At 40.7% G+C, this 15,824-nt stretch overlaps 2 protein-coding genes across 5 annotated transcripts in view; one reads left to right on the top strand and one right to left on the bottom strand.

Annotated features, from left to right (window-relative positions):
- The window catches only part of LOC136864651 (lymphocyte antigen 75), a 350,542-nt gene extending 343,020 nt beyond the window's left edge, over positions 1–7,522 (top strand). The window contains exon 8 of the mRNA XM_067141927.2: positions 7,368–7,522. The gene's annotated coding sequence lies outside the window, so the exon portion shown is untranslated. The remainder of the gene's footprint in view (positions 1–7,367) is intronic.
- Cpr (Cytochrome P450 reductase) overlaps positions 1–15,824 on the bottom strand; it is a 576,566-nt gene that overhangs the window by 130,075 nt on the left and 430,667 nt on the right. The window lies entirely within an intron of this gene.

Here is a 15,824-nt window from a genome sequence, read left to right as displayed (position 1 = left end):
GATTTTAATACCACATGTTTCCCACAACAAGCAATACATCTGATAATGGATTTACAAGCTTTACTTTGATGACCTATCTTTAAACAATTAAAACAACAGTGCTTGTTACACAAGATTTTCCTTCTTTCCTCTACAGTCATTTGTTGGGCTTTAATGCATTGTGAACTTGAATGGGGTTTAAGACAAAACACACACTCCTGTCTTAGAAATATCATTAGACAACAAGGCAGAAGAGGTGGGGACATTTGGTTCAGAGGCTTCTCTTGGTTTTTGCCTCCCTTAATCTTGTGCCCTTGGGATGTACTAATGTTGAACCCTTTCACTGCGTGACATTCTTTCCTCACTAACAACTTCTTTTTGGAGAAAAGCCATGAGCTGTTTCAAACGATCTTTGACCGAACGAATTAAGGTGAATTTCCTTGAGACTGTGAGGCTGAATGAAGACGACAGATCAGAAGTGTGTGTACCTTGGAGGGAACAACATTCGCCTCTTCCGGACAACAGAGAAATACCTCAGCGCAGATTGGAGACAGTCGCCAAAAAAACTACAAGCTGAACGACATTATGTGGGATACGATGGCGTCTTACGAGATTGGATGGGGCAATTATTGAAATGGTACCCGAAGAAGAGCTGGCGAATGGCGGGCACTATTTACCACATCGATCTGTCTTGAAAGAGAACAGCACCACTAAGATAAAGACCTGTACTTGACGCCTCTGCGAAACAGACGAACGCCCCTTCTCTAAATTATTGTATTGAGAAAGGACCTAACCTTATAGAGTTGATTCCTAGTTCATTACTGAAGTTCAGAGAAAATGATATTGGAGTCATTGCAGACAAAGAAAAGGCATTTGTCCAAAAAAGCGTCCATCCTAGAGACCGTGACTTTCTAAGATTTCTTTGGTGGGATAAGGAAAGTACAGGAAAGATGAAAGTGTTTCGTCATAATAGAGTTGTTTTCGGTCTTGCATGTTCTCCTTTCTTGCTGTCAGCAACAATAGAATTCCATTTGAACGAGCTGAAGAGAGAGGTAGTTGATAACAATCTCCACTTGGTTTCGACAATAGAAAGGCTGAGAGAATGTTTCTATGTAGATAACTGTACAACAAGTGTTAACAATGAAACTGAACTCTATTCATTCATGAAAGAGGCAAATATAATTATGGAGAAGGCATCGTTCAATCTGCGAGGGTGGGAGTATTCTCACGACAAAACAACTGAAAACCTGTCACGTGTTAGGATTCATTTGGAATAAAGAAAAAGATACTATTGAGTTGAATCTGACACATGCCATTGATATCATACCTGATGTAATAACAAAGAGGACAATACTAAGAGCTGCTCATAGAGTATTTGATCCTATTGGTTTTTCATGTCCTGCATCTCTCTGCCCTAAATTCATTCTACAGTAACTTTGGGCCTCTGAGCTGGACTGGGACACTGAAGTAAATGAATCATCAAAGAAAAGGTTTCTGAAATGGTTGGCAGAACTACCTCACCTGGCTGAGATTAAGATTCCTAGATGTCTCAGTGGAAGGCTGCCATCGGTTGAAGATAATTCTATACATATATTCTGCGATGTAGTCAAACCGCATATGCCGCACTTATATTCTTGCGAGTACAGAGAATTGACAACGTGGAGATACGACTTGTAAAAGCAAAAACACGAGTGGCACCCAAGAAGATCACCATACCACGTCTGGAATTATTAGCAGCTACTGTAGGTGTTAGACTTGCCACATCAGTGTTACCATCACTAACGTTAAAAGAAATTACTGTTCATTACTGGAGTAACTCATCGACAGTGTTATCTTGGATAAAATTAGACGAACCTTGGGGAACTTTCGTATGGAATAGAGTTCAAGAAATCCGAAGATTATCCAGAACTGAACAGTGGCGACATGTTCCTGGAACCATGAATTCAGCTGACCTGCCATCAAGAGGATGTGATCCAAAGCATTTACTGGAACAGAGATGGTGGGAGGGTCCGAAATGGCTGAAACGACCCTCTACGCAATGGCCCTGCTCCGAAGTTACAAGAAACTATGAAGAAGTGTTCGTATAAAAAAGAAGAAAAGTCAACACTATGACTGCAATAGTCGAATACGTAAGAATAGCACCTCAACTATTTCTCGAGTTATCAGTAAACAGTTCGCATGCTCGGGTGGAAAAGGGATGTTTTGTTGATGTAAAGGACGAGATATTTAGCACACTCTGTCTTCACTGATGACGAGGAAGTGATGAGACTGAAAACAAAGATAATAGCACGTCGGGATGATTACTCTTTCCACTGTCCTATTATCCTTCCTGCAAAACATGCTTTAGTTCGTGCTCTCATTAGGGAAAAACACAAAGAATTATGTCATGCTGGTACACAGATTCTACTCAGTGGGCTCCGACAGAAATACTGGACCCTCGGTGGAAGAAGAACAGCGAAGAGTGCAATCGCATCATGTGTTGTCTGCCGAAGATACCATGGAAAACATCTTAAAGCGAAAAAGGCTCATCTAACCGTTGACAGAGTGAGAGAGGCTTCGGTTTTTGAGATATCAGGGGTAGACTCTGCAGGATCCGTGATTTTAAGAGGAGGAGAGAAAGGCTGGGTCTGTTTGTTCACACATGCTGTTTTTCGTGCGGTCCATCTGGAGCTTGTGACATCTTTGGCTACCTCAACATTCCTCTAAGCTTTTCGACGCTTTGTATCCAGACGTGGAAGGCCAGCAATAGTCTACAGTGACAATGGGACGAATTTTCATGGCGTCTGTAATGCCTTGGAGACGATTCAGTGGGATAAAAATTGTTGGAATATAGTTCTGCAAATGAGACTGAATGGAAATTTAATCCTCCCGCTGCACCATGGTGGGGAGGTTGGTGGGAGAGGTTGATTGGTGTTCTCAAGCAAATGCTCAGGAAAGTTCTGGGAAATTCGTGCTCGTCGTACCAAGAAATGTTGATAGTCTTGTGTGACATCGAAGCTGTGATGAATTCTCGGCCTCTTACGTACCTGTCCAATGACGGAAGTGACCTGATGGCAATAACTCCTGCAATGTTTCTGCAAGAGGTCAAGGAGGTTGCAATGCCCGATATCGACATGAGAGAAAATGTAAGATTCGACAAAAGATACATATATAGACAGAAAATAAAAGAAACTTTAAGGTTGAGATTTAGGAATGAATACCTTGGACAACTAATTCAGAAAAACCACCCTACAAAAAATCAGTACAAACCCTTCGTGGGTGAAGTAGTACTAGTAGACAATGACAACCCCAAGAGACTGAAATTGGCCGTTGGTAAGAGTGATGGAAGTTATCCCTGCCAAAGGTGGTGTTGTGAGACTTGTTCGTCTGAAGACTGCAAAAGGGGAACTCGTGAGACCGGTGCAGAAGGTATACCCACTCGAAGTGACATCTGCAAAAGACCACGCCTTCAGACAATTTAAGAAGTGTGAAAAGAAAGAAAGCGACTGAAGGACAATTAAATCATCAGCCAGTAGTTCCAAACTGAAAACTAGTAGTGGGAGACTAGTGATTACACCAAAAAGATTTGAGGATTGAGTGATATTTTTCACAAGTGTTCATTTATTCAATGTGATATTTTTCTCACGTGTTCTTTTATTTTGAGTTTCAAAAGAGACAAGAAAGGGGACAGGCGATCTTACCGTTTTGTATTGTGTATAGTAAATTCAATTTTTTTTTCTCTAAATAATGTCATTTTGTATTGATCAAGTGGATAAATTGTAATTGTAATGTGGATAAATGATGGGTTGAGTTGTTCCCACAACTCAAGGTGGGATAATGTTGAGTTTGTAACATATTTGAAATTACATCTAATATGATAGGATTGGCAGCAGAGAGAGAAGTCTGGATTAGAGAGAGAGAGAGAGAGTGTGAGAGAGGGGTGTGTGTGTGTGTGTGTGTGTTGAAAATGAAAAACGGCTGACGTGTATAAGTGCCTGTTTTCCTTCTGAATAGTGAAAATGTATGATTTCAGCGGGGTGTTTTGTAATTTTTAATTGGTGAACCTAACACTCCCCTTACATAGATCTTTGGGCGGGTAGCTCACTCACAGCTGGCATTCGGGCGTGCGACTTCCGCCCGTTGCAAGGTTTCCCCGGGTACTGGCGGGCGTAAGTATCATGAAACCCAACTAACATGAAATTTCTTCTTAAGGTCAATATTGCTTTGCATTCTGCCGGTGTGCCAGCAATATAGATAAGCCATAGAATTAGCAACGGAAAATGACTATGCACCTGTTTCCCTGCCCCATCCAGACAGTTCACTTTTAAGTTTGAAAATTTCGTCCATAGGTCTTCACTAACGACTGATAGGCACTGTTCGGGAACTCCTTCGCGAAATTGTTAAACTGGTCTATATCAATTAACTGAAGGAACTTCAGCTTGTTAATATCAGAAAAACTATCTGATAATTGCACGGATATGATGTCAATTATTTCCAAATACAATCGGAGATACGATGTTCCCTTAGTTCCTATGAAATCAATACACTGGCGCTTTTGAGGGTAATCTTGCCTCCCTTCATTGTCTTGCAACTTTGACCACATAGTTTCAAAATTATTTCTGGTTGTCTGCAAAAACGCTTTAAATTTCTGGATCTCTTTGGAGCAGAAGGCAACATCACATATTTTCTTCTGAAGGATCTGATAGGAACATCAGACTGAGGAAGCACTTCAGCAAATACATTTAATAGGAAATAGAAATCAAAGTCTTGCAGGGTAACATAGTAACATTTAGCTTGAATTCTCGTCTGCGTTATCTTTCATTTCTCTGAAGAGTTCAAGGAGATATGTGTAGAGAAAGACAACTTCAATGAGCCTACCAGCATATATCCATCGGGTAGGCGCTACTGTTGGTAATCGTCTCTGTATTAATTTGTTAAGAGCAGCGGCCATTTTAGGGGATGGTGAAAAAGAACCTGCTAACCCAGACAAGGTCTGAAAAAGTACTTTGCATTCCTTGATGCGGTTAACAGATTGTTGTAATACCAAGTTGAGCCTATGAACGTAGCAGTGAACAAATATAGTCTGGTCGTATTTATCCCTGACTAACTTCTGCAACCCACTGTGTTGTCCTGGCATCACTGCTGCGACATCAAATGCTTGTTCATTTTTCACCACACAAATTCTTGTAACACTCCAAAAAGATGTTTAGAGGGAGAAACAGCAGAACGGTCACCGCTTACATCACTGAACCTCAAAAATCTCGAATTTAGCCTTCGGGATTAACATTTCTGAATAGAGTCGAGAGTTGTGCTCTGTTAGAAACGTCTGTACTTTCATCCAAATCAACGGAAATAAAGTTTGCTTTCTTAACCTCTTCTTTAATTTCGCTGGTCATAACAGTAGCTATGCTTCAACAATATATCGGATGAAAGTCCTGAGGAAACTGTAGATGTTTCTAAGTGGTGCCGAAATACGTCGTCTTTCTTAACAATTAATGCTAGTAACTCCCTCTAATTACCTCTGCTATCGGATTCTTCAGTTTCTCGATGACCCCTGGAAGGTAATCCTTGCTTTGAAAGAAAACACACAGTATCTATTAAAGTGCTGACAATATATATCTGTTATTTTTTACTAGCTTATTATTCTCGTCAATTTTCTTTCTGTAAGCTGTACTCAAACCGAACTCTATTCTGGACCTTCCGAACTGAATCATATCGGCAACAGCGTTTGTGTGTGCTTGAGACACCTCATGACGTCTCTTTAAAACACAAACCAAACCAAACCAAACCCCATGGCACTTGGCCTACCAAGCGACCGCTGCTCAGCCCGAAGGCCTGCAGATTGCGAGGTGTCGTGTGGTCAGCACGACGAATCCTCTCGGCCGTTATTCTTTGCTTTCTTGACCGGGGCCGCTATCTCACCGTCAGATAGCTCCTCAATTCTAATCACGTAGGCTGAGTGGACCTCGAACCAGCCCTCAGGTCCAGGTAAAAATCCCTGACCTGGCCGGGAATCGAACCCGGGGCCTTCGGGTAAGAGGCAGGCACGCTACCCCTACACCACGGGGCCAGCATCTTTAAAACTCAAGCTATCTAAATTGTCCACACCGTCTTTATTCCAAGCATTATTTTTTGAGGAAAATAGAATACAAGGCCAACAGTACGGTTTAGTCATTTTTGCACGATCAGTGCAGATTTATGTACCGCGAGTCATGAAAATATCGTACTGTTCTTTTCGATTCCTTGAATAAATTTTTAAGATAAGGCGTGGGTCTACCTTTTACAATTGAATCGATTATTTCAGAAAGTAGTCAAGTGCCAAAAAATGAAAAAAAAATAGTTATTGGCAGAACATGTTACTAAGAGGGTGTACGCACAATTTGGTGCTGAAACCAGTCTAGGAACGTCCTCCTATAATGGTCAGGTATTACGTTGAATTTCGTATTTAGTTCAGAAACCAGTTAACTGACACCACTTGGCTGGTTTCTGCAGTAATGATTTTTTTTTTTTTTTTTTTTTTGCAAGTTGCTTTACGTCGCACCAACACAGATAGGTCTTATGGCGACGATGGGCCAGGAAAGGTCTAGCAATGGGAAGGAAGCAGCCGTGGCCTTAATTAAGGTACAGCCCCAGCATTTGCCTGGTGTGAAAATGGGGAAACTACGGAAAACCATCTTCAGGGCTGCCGACAGTGGGGTTCGAACCTACTATCTCCCGAATACTGGATACCGGCCGCACTTAAGCGACTGCAGCTATCGAGCTCGGTCAGTAATGAAATGAAATGACATATGGCTTTTAGTGCCGGGAGTGTCCGAGGACATGTTCGGCTCGCCAGGTGTAGGTCTTCTGATTTGACATCCGTGGGTGACCTGCGCGTCGTGATGGGGACGACACATACACCCAGTCCCCGTGTCAGCGAAATTAACCAATGATGGTTAAAATTCCTGACCCTGCCGGGAATCGAACCCGGGACCCCTGTGACCAAAGGCCAGCACGCTAACCATTTAGCCATGGAGCCGGACGGTTTCTGCAGTAAACTGATGGTACATTTTGTGATGTGCCGCACCTTGCCCGTTGGTGCTGCTCCTCCGAATCCAGAAAAGCCAGGTATTCAGCTGGTTTATGTTGTCATTGTGTTTCTGGAATCGCATGCTCGTAGTTTTGTGAACAACTGTTTGAGAAAAGTGTTTCTCTTGTGTAGTGCAGTGTTTTTATAATCGTAGTGATATGTCTGAAAGTTCAGGAGACGAACCTGTATCTAAAAGGAAACGAGGAGTGGTAGACGAACAAACTCACATGCGTAATATTATTCGGAATGCAAGGGTAACAGGAGAAGGTTCTGTTTCTTATTCGGGCAAGGAAGTAACTGCCTTGAGCCCTACATTATTCTTTGTTATTGTTTGTTTTAGGTTCCCATCAATATCAAGAATATGCGTGATCTAAATGCCTTAAAACCTTACCTGATGAGTTATGAACACTTTTATGACAGCAGTTTACAAAAGGCTACAACAGAGACAGAATGTGCTGTGGAGTTTGTTTGTGAGGATTGATTACCTCCTGTCATGAGCAGGCATTGCTGATTTCATCCTTTTAATAATTATACTTGTGTCAGCAATGTAGTATAAACCTATTAAAATATATTCTATTTCCACAAATATGGGTTTTATGACAAAATCATTTTAAAATTCAAGAATTATCCCATAAAAACAAGTTTGCAACACTCGTTTATTTCAGAAACCAGTCAAGTGGAATTTTTTTCGGATTTTTTTACAGCAAAGTTAATAAGCACAGAATATTTTTCCTTAGATAGAAAGTATTAAAAGATATAACACTTTCAAGCTAAAATATTAAAACCCCTACCATAACATTTCATCAGACGCTAGAGAGTTTTTTCATTTCCCCAAAAATGACAGACTTGGCGCTTGACTGGTTTCTGAAATAATCGATTCAATTATGTTTTCCTTTTCTTCAAAAGTTCTCAACGAAAATGGCGTGTTCATTAGGGAGGTACATTCAGGGAAACGGGCTGGCCTAGGGAGCGGTATAAAAATGTATAATTTCGTGTGGCTATTTCTAGCCGGGTGTAGCCCTTGTAAGGCAGACCCTCCGATGAGGGTGGGCGGCATCTGCCATGTGTAGGCAACTGCGTGTTATTGTGGTCGAGAATAGTGTTGTGTGTGGTGTGTGAGTTGAAGGGATGTTGAGGACATCACAAACACCCAGCCCCCGAGCCACTGGAATTGACCAATGAAGGTTAAAATCCCCGACCCGGCCGGGAATCGAACCCGGGACCCTCTAAACCGAAGGCCAGTACGCTGACCATACAGCCAATGAGTCGGACCTAGGGAGCGGTGATAAGGGAACAGGGAACTGGAAATCAAGTAGGGATGACACAGAAATGTTAATGCTGAACCGTAGAAGTATTGTAAAGAAAAGAATAAAAATAAGTAATTTAATAGATATATACTTACCAGATATTGTAATAGGAGTTGAATCATGGCTGAGAAACGATATAATGGATGCAGACAATTTCTCACGGAACTGGAGTGTGTATCGTAGAGATAGGATAGGAATGGTAGGAGGGGGAGTATTCATTCTGGTGAAAGAAGAATTTGTAAGCTACAAAAAAGTTAAAGATGGCAATATGAAATTCTAGGTGTAAGGCTCATATCTAAAGGTAATAGGCAACTTGATGTCTTTGGAGTGTACAGGCAGGGAAATGGTAGCGCAGACGCCGATTCAGAATTATTTGATAAGAGAATCAGCTGTGTGGGAAATGATAAGGAAAATAACGTGATTGTAGTGGGTGATCTCAATTTACCAAATGTCAATTGGGAAGGTAATGCGAACGACAGGAAGCATGACCAACAAATGGCAAATAAGTTAATATGGGAAGGGCATCTGATTCAGAAAGTGATTGAATCAACTAGAGGGAAGAATATTCCGGATGTGGTGCTGGTAAAACCAGATGAGCACTATAGAGAAACCGAAGGAATACACGGCATTAGTGATCACGAAGCGGTTTTTGTGGTAGTCAAAAATGAATGTCAAAGAAAGGAAGATATTAAAATTAGGACTATTAGGCAGTACCATATGGCTGATAAAACAGGCATGAGGGAGTTTTCAAAAACTAACTATGATCGGCGGAAAACGGTAAATAAAAATGTAAATAGAATCTGGAATGGGTTTAAAGTAATTGTTGAGGAATGTGAAAGTAGGTTTGTACCTTTAAAGGCGGTAAGGAATGGTAAAGATCCACTATATTATAACAGAGAAGTAAAGAGACTAAGGAGGTGCCGGTTGGAAAGAAATCGAGTTAGAAATGGCTGTGGAAGTAAGGAGAAATTGAAGGAACTTACTAAGAAATTGAATCTAGCAAAGAAGTCAGCTAAGGATAACGTGATGGCAAGCATAATTGGCTGTCATACAAATTTTAGTGAAAAATGGAAGAGTATGTATAGATACTTTAAGGCAGAAACAGGTTCCAAGAAGGATATTCCAGGAATCATTAATGAACCAGGGGAGAGTGTATGTGAGGATCTTCAAAAGGCAGAAGTATTCAGTCAGCAGTATGTAAAGATTGTGGGTTACAAAGATAATGTCCAGATAGAGGAGGTGACTAATACTAAAGAAGTATTAAAATTTGCCTATGACAACAATGACATTTACAGTAAGATACAAAAGTTGAAAACTAGAAAAGCAGCTGGAATTGATAAGGTTTCGGGGGATATACTAAAGACAATGGGTTGGGATATAGTACCATATCTGAAGTACTTATTTGATTATTGTTTGGTCGGAGGAGCTATATCAAATGAATGGAGAGTTGCTATAGTAGCCCCTGTGTATAAAGGAAAGGGTGATAGACATAAAGCTGAAAATTACAGGCCAGTCAGTTTGACAGGCATTGCATGTAAGCTTTGGGAAAGCATTCTTTCTGATTATATTAGACATGTTTGCGAAATTAATAACTGGTTCGATAGAAGGCATTTTGGGTTTAGGAAAGGTTATTCCACTGAGCTCAGCTTGTAGGATTCCAGCAAGATATAGCAGATAACCTGGATTCAGGAGGTCAATTGGACTGTACCGTGACTGACCTATCTGAAGCATTTGATAGGGTAATCATGGGAGACTACTGGCAAAAATGAGTGCAATTGGACCTGACAAAAGTGTGACTGAATGGGAGGCTACGTTTCTAGGAAACAGAACTCCGAGAATTAGAGTAGGTGAAGCTTTATCTGTCCCTGTAATAATTAAGAGGGGAATTCCTCAAGGCAGTATTGTTGGACCTTTATGTTTTCTTATATATATATATATATCAATGATATGAGTAAAAAAGTGGAATCAGAGATAAAGCTTTTTGCAGATGATGTTATTCTGTACAGGGTAATATAAATAAATTACAAGATTGTGAGCAACTGCAAAATGACCTCAATGTTGTGAGATGGACAGTAGGCAATGGTATGATGATAAACGGTGTTAAAAGTCAGGTTGTGGGTTTCACAAATAGGAAATGTCCTCTCAGTTTTAATTATTGCGTTGATGGGGTGAAGGTTCCCTTTGGGGATCACTAAGTACCTAGGTCTTAATATAAAGAAAGATCTTCAATGGGGTAATCACATAAATATGATTGTAAATAAAGGGTTCAGATCTCTGCACATGGTTATGAGGATATTTAGGGGTTGTAGTAAAGATGTACAGGAGAGGGCATATAAGTCTCTGGTAAGGCCTCAACTAGAGTATGGTTCCTGTGTGTGGGACCCTCACCAGGATTACTTGATTCAAGAACTGGAAAATATCTAAAGAAAAGCAGCTCGATTTGTTCTAGGTGATTTCCGACAAAAAAGTAGCGTTACAAAAATGTTGCAAAGTTTGGGCTGGGAAGACTTGAGAGAAAGGAGACGAGCTGCTCGACTTAGTGGTATGTTCCGAGCTGTCAGTGCAGAGATGGCGTGGAATGACATCAGTAAACGCCAAATTAACGTTCACATACCAGACTTTACAAAACATGTTCCCCTATTTTGTTTAACTGTATATATTTCAGAGTATGAACTCAACGGTATACTGTAGTTGTACTAAGGCAATATAGGATGAGGAACTAATGTTTTCAGGTTGGCTATGGTATACGAGTTTGGTGGGGTTCAGCGTCTCCAAATAAATAAATAAATAAATAAATAAATAAATAAATAAATAAATAAATAAATAAATAAATAAATAAATAAATAAATAAATAAAAAAATAAATAAATAAATAAATAAATAAATAATCGGCGGTCTGGCCACCTGGTATGATTTATATTACATCTGCTGTGCAATTGTATGTATGTACTGCATCATTACGAACTTAAGCTTAGGTAAGCTTAAAATAAATAAATAAATAAATAAATAAATAAATAAATAAATAAATAAATAAATAAATAAATAAATAAATAAATAAATAAATAAATGCATACATAAATAGAGCGCCAAGTTTTAAGAGCTAGGGTTTGGGCGCCGTCATTGTGTACACACACAGAGAGAGAGAGAGAGAGAGAGATAGAGAGAGTGTGTGTGTGTGCGCGCGCGCGCCAAATTCAAGCGAAGCCACGCCTCCAAAACTCCCCTCTGTACCTATCACTCAGCAATTCGTTTTACCGTGGCTGGTACAAATTAGCACACGTGAAGTCCCATGCAGATAATGAGGAGTTTTATTAATAAGTCTGGAGGATACGGTAAACAATATTTCGTTAATTATTAACAGCTGTTGCTTACAATATTGGTTATAAAAATTTGTGGGTATTTAGAGCTATCACTCTGAAAGATAGCTAGATCAGCAGGAGGGAATCTATCTATATGAAGCAAGTCACAAGCAGGTATCCTTCGGGTGACTTGTACTCAGTGGCGAAGCTTGGGGGGAATCTAAGAGTCTCAGATTCCCCAGACGAAATACGAATAATAAATTATTGATATAAGGCACGAAAATTATGTCTAATAAACTTAATAGACTTCACGACTCTCCGATCTGCCGCGTACTCGCAGAGCACTGAGCCTAGCCGTTGAGTCTGGCTTCAGCCAGACTCCTACCTTTCTGCTAGCGGGCGGGGCTTGTACTGGTTGCTATGACAACGTATGACGTCATGCAGCGGTAAGTGCTCGCTTTGAAACCTAGATGGGAGTCTAGTCTCCAAGTCGCGAGTTACGAGTTAATGTTTGCGTTCTGATCTGTTGATCTGTGAAGTTTACAACTTATTATTAGTGGTCTGTGTTTTGTGAAGAGTTGCCAGTATTTTTTAAATCCGTGTATAATGAATGAAAGTAATGATCTTTTTACATACTTGCTTCGAACTCCATTTTCTTCTTTGTCTTTCGAAGAAAAATGTGCCCTGAAAGACAAGCGGCCACAGCCATTATTGAAAATTGTGCAAAAGGATGGAAACCAAATACGGTAAGAACTTTCCAGTCCCAATGGTATAAGGATTATACATGGCTTACAGCAAGTGTGACACATTGTAAGTTTTATTGTTACATTTGCATATTATTTGGAGCCTCCTCTGCGAACCATGTGACCTTGCCGCGGTGGGGAGGCTTGCGTGTCCCAATGATGCAGATAGCCGAGCCGCAGGTGCAACCATATCGGATGGGTATCTGTTGAGAGACCAGACTAACGAATGGTTCATCGAAAGGGGGGTAGCAGCCTTTCGGTAGTTGCAAGGGCGGCAGTCTAGATGATTGACTGATACGGCCTTGTAATAATACTCAACATGGCTTAGCTGTGTTGATACTGCTACACGGCTGAAAGCAACGGGAAACTACAGCCGTAACCACCTCCCGAGGACATGCAGCTCTCTCTGTATGAAAGATGTACTTATGATGGCTTCCTCCCGGGTAAAATATTCCGGAGGTAAACTAGTCCCCCATTCGGATCTCCGGGTGGGGACTACACGAGAGGGGGCGATCATCAGGAAGATGGATACTGACATTCTGCGAGTCGGAGCGTGGAATGTTAGAACTATGAATCGTTGTGGTAGGTTAGAGAATCTGAAAAGGGAGATGGATAGGCTAAAGTTAGATGTAGTTGGTATAAGTGAAGTACGTTGGCAGGAAGAACAGGATTTTTGGTCAGGCGACTACCGAATTATCAACACGAAATCAAACAGGGGTAATGCAGGAGTTGGTTTAATAATGAATAAAAAAATAGGGCAGCGGATAAGCTACTACGACCAGCATAGTGAAAGAATTATTGTCGCCAAGATAGACACCAAACCAATGCCCACCACAATAGTGCAGGTCTATATGCCTACTAGTTCAGCGGATGATGCAGAAATTGAAAGAATATATGAGGAGATAGAAGATTTAATACAATATGTCAAAGGTGACGAGAATCTAATTGTGATGGGAGACTGGAACGCAGTGGTAGGCCAAGGAAGAGAAGGTAGCACAGTAGGAGAATTTGGATTGGGACAAAGGAACGAAAGAGGAAGTCGGCTGGTTGAATTCTGCACTGACCATAATTTAGTCCTCGCCAATACTTGGTTCAAACACCACAAACGACGGCTGTATACGTGGACGAGACCTGGAGACACTGGAAGGTATCAAATAGACTTCATTATGATTAGGCAGAGATTCAGAAACCAGGTGTTGGATTGCAAAACTTTCCCAGGAGCAGACGTGGACTCTGACCACAACTTGTTGGTCATGAAATGCCATCTGAAGTTGAAGAAATTGAAGAAAGGAAAGAATGCAAAAAGATGGGATCTAGACAAGTTGAAAGAAAAGAGTGTGATGGATCGTTTCAAGGAACATGTTGCACAAGGACTAAATGAAAAGGCCGAAAGAAACACAGTAGAGGAAGAGTGGAGAGTCATGAAAAATGAAGTCAATAGGGCTGCTGAAGAAATGTTAGGAAGGAAGAAAAGATCAACTAAGAATCAGTGGATAACTCAGGAGATACTAGACCTGATTGATGAACGACGAAAATACAAGAATGCTAGAAATGAAGAGGGCAGAAAAGAATACAGGCGATTAAAGAATCAAGTGGATAGAAAGTGCAAGGTAGCTAAGGAAGAATGGCTGAAGGAGAAGTGCAAGGATGTCGAAGGCTGTATGGTCCTGGGAAAGGTAGATGCTGCATACAGGAAAATCAAGGAAACCTTTGGAGAAAGGAAATCTAGGTGCATGAATATTAAGAGCTTAGATGGAAAGCCACTTCTAGGGAAAGAAGACAAAGCAGAAAGATGGCAGGAGCATATCCAACAGTTGTATCAAGGTAACGATGTAGATAATTTAGTTCTGGAACATGAAGAGGCTGTTGATGCTGATGAAATGGGAGACCCAATTTTGAGGTCAGAATTTGACAGAGCTGTGAGTGACCTAAATAGGAACAAGGCACCTGGAATTGATAATATTCCCTCTGAATTACTGGATGCCTTAGGAGAAACCAGCATGGTAAGGTTATTTCATTTAGTGTGCAAGATGTATGAGACAGGAGAAGTCCCATCCGATTTTCGGCAGAATGTTGTTATACCTATTCCCAAGAAAGCCGGTGCTGACAGGTGTGAAAACTACCGCACTATTAGTTTAGTATCTCATGCCTGCAAAATTTTAACACGTATTATTTACAGAAGAATGGAAAAACAAGTTGAAGCTGAGTTGGGGGAAGATCAATTTGGCTTCAGAAGAAATGTAGGAACACGTGAAGCAATCCTGACTTTACGTCTGATCTTAGAGGATCGAATCAAGAAGGACAAACCCACGTACATGGCATTCGTAGATCTAGAAAAGGCATTCGATAATGTTGATTGGACCAGGCTGTTTATGATTCTGAAGATGATAGGGATCAGATACCGAGAACGAAGAATTATCTACAACCTGTATAAAAATCAGTCTGCAGTGATAAGAATCGAGGGCTTTGAAAAAGAAGCAGCAATCCAGAAAGGAGTGAGGCAAGGCTGCAGTTTGTCCCCTCTCCTTTTCAATGTTTACATAGAACAGGCAGTAAAGGAAATCAAAGAGAAATTTGGAAAGGGAATCACAGTCCAAGGAGAGGAAATCAAAACCTTGAGATTTGCCGATGATATTGTTATTTTATCTGAGACTGCAGAAGATCTCGAGAAGTTGCTGAATGGTATGGATGAAGTCTTAGGTAAGGAGTACAAGATGAAAATAAATAAGTCCAAAACAAAAGTAATGGAGTGCAGTCGAACGAAGGCAGGTGATGTAGGAAATATTAGATTAGGAAATGAAGTCTTAAAGGAAGTAGATGAATATTGTTACTTGGGTAGTAAAATAACCAACGATGGCAGAAGTAAAGAGGACATAAAATGCAGACTAGCACAAGCAAGGAAGAGCTTTCTTAAGAAAAGAAATTTGCTCACTTCAAACATTGATATCGGAATTAGAAAGATGTTTTTGAAGACTTTTGTGTGGAGCGTGGCATTGTATGGAAGTGAAACATGGACGATAACTAGCTCAGAAAGAAAGAGAATAGAAGCTTTTGAAATGTGGTGTTATAGAAGAATGCTGAAGGTGAGATGGATAGATCGAATCACGAATGAAGAGATACTGAATCGAATTGGTGAGAGGAGAGCGATTTGGCTAAATTTGACGAGAAGAAGAGATAGAATGATAGGACACATCTTAAGACACCCAGGACTTGTTCGGTTGGTTTTTGAAGGAAGTGTAGGTGGCAAGAACGGTAGGGGTAGACCAAGGTATGAATATGACAAACAGATTAGAGCAGATGTAGGATGCAATAGTTACGTAGAAATGAAAAGGTTAGCACAGGATAGGGTGGCATGGAGAGCTGCAGAAAACCAGTCTATGGACTGATGACTCAAACAACAACATTATTTGGAGGTGATAGTGAATGGAATGAGGGTGGCATCAGTACCC

Source organism: Anabrus simplex, chromosome 2, assembly GCF_040414725.1.
Source record: "Anabrus simplex isolate iqAnaSimp1 chromosome 2, ASM4041472v1, whole genome shotgun sequence".
NCBI lineage: Eukaryota > Metazoa > Arthropoda > Insecta > Orthoptera > Tettigoniidae > Anabrus > Anabrus simplex.
This window is presented reverse-complemented; position numbering and strand designations above follow the sequence as displayed.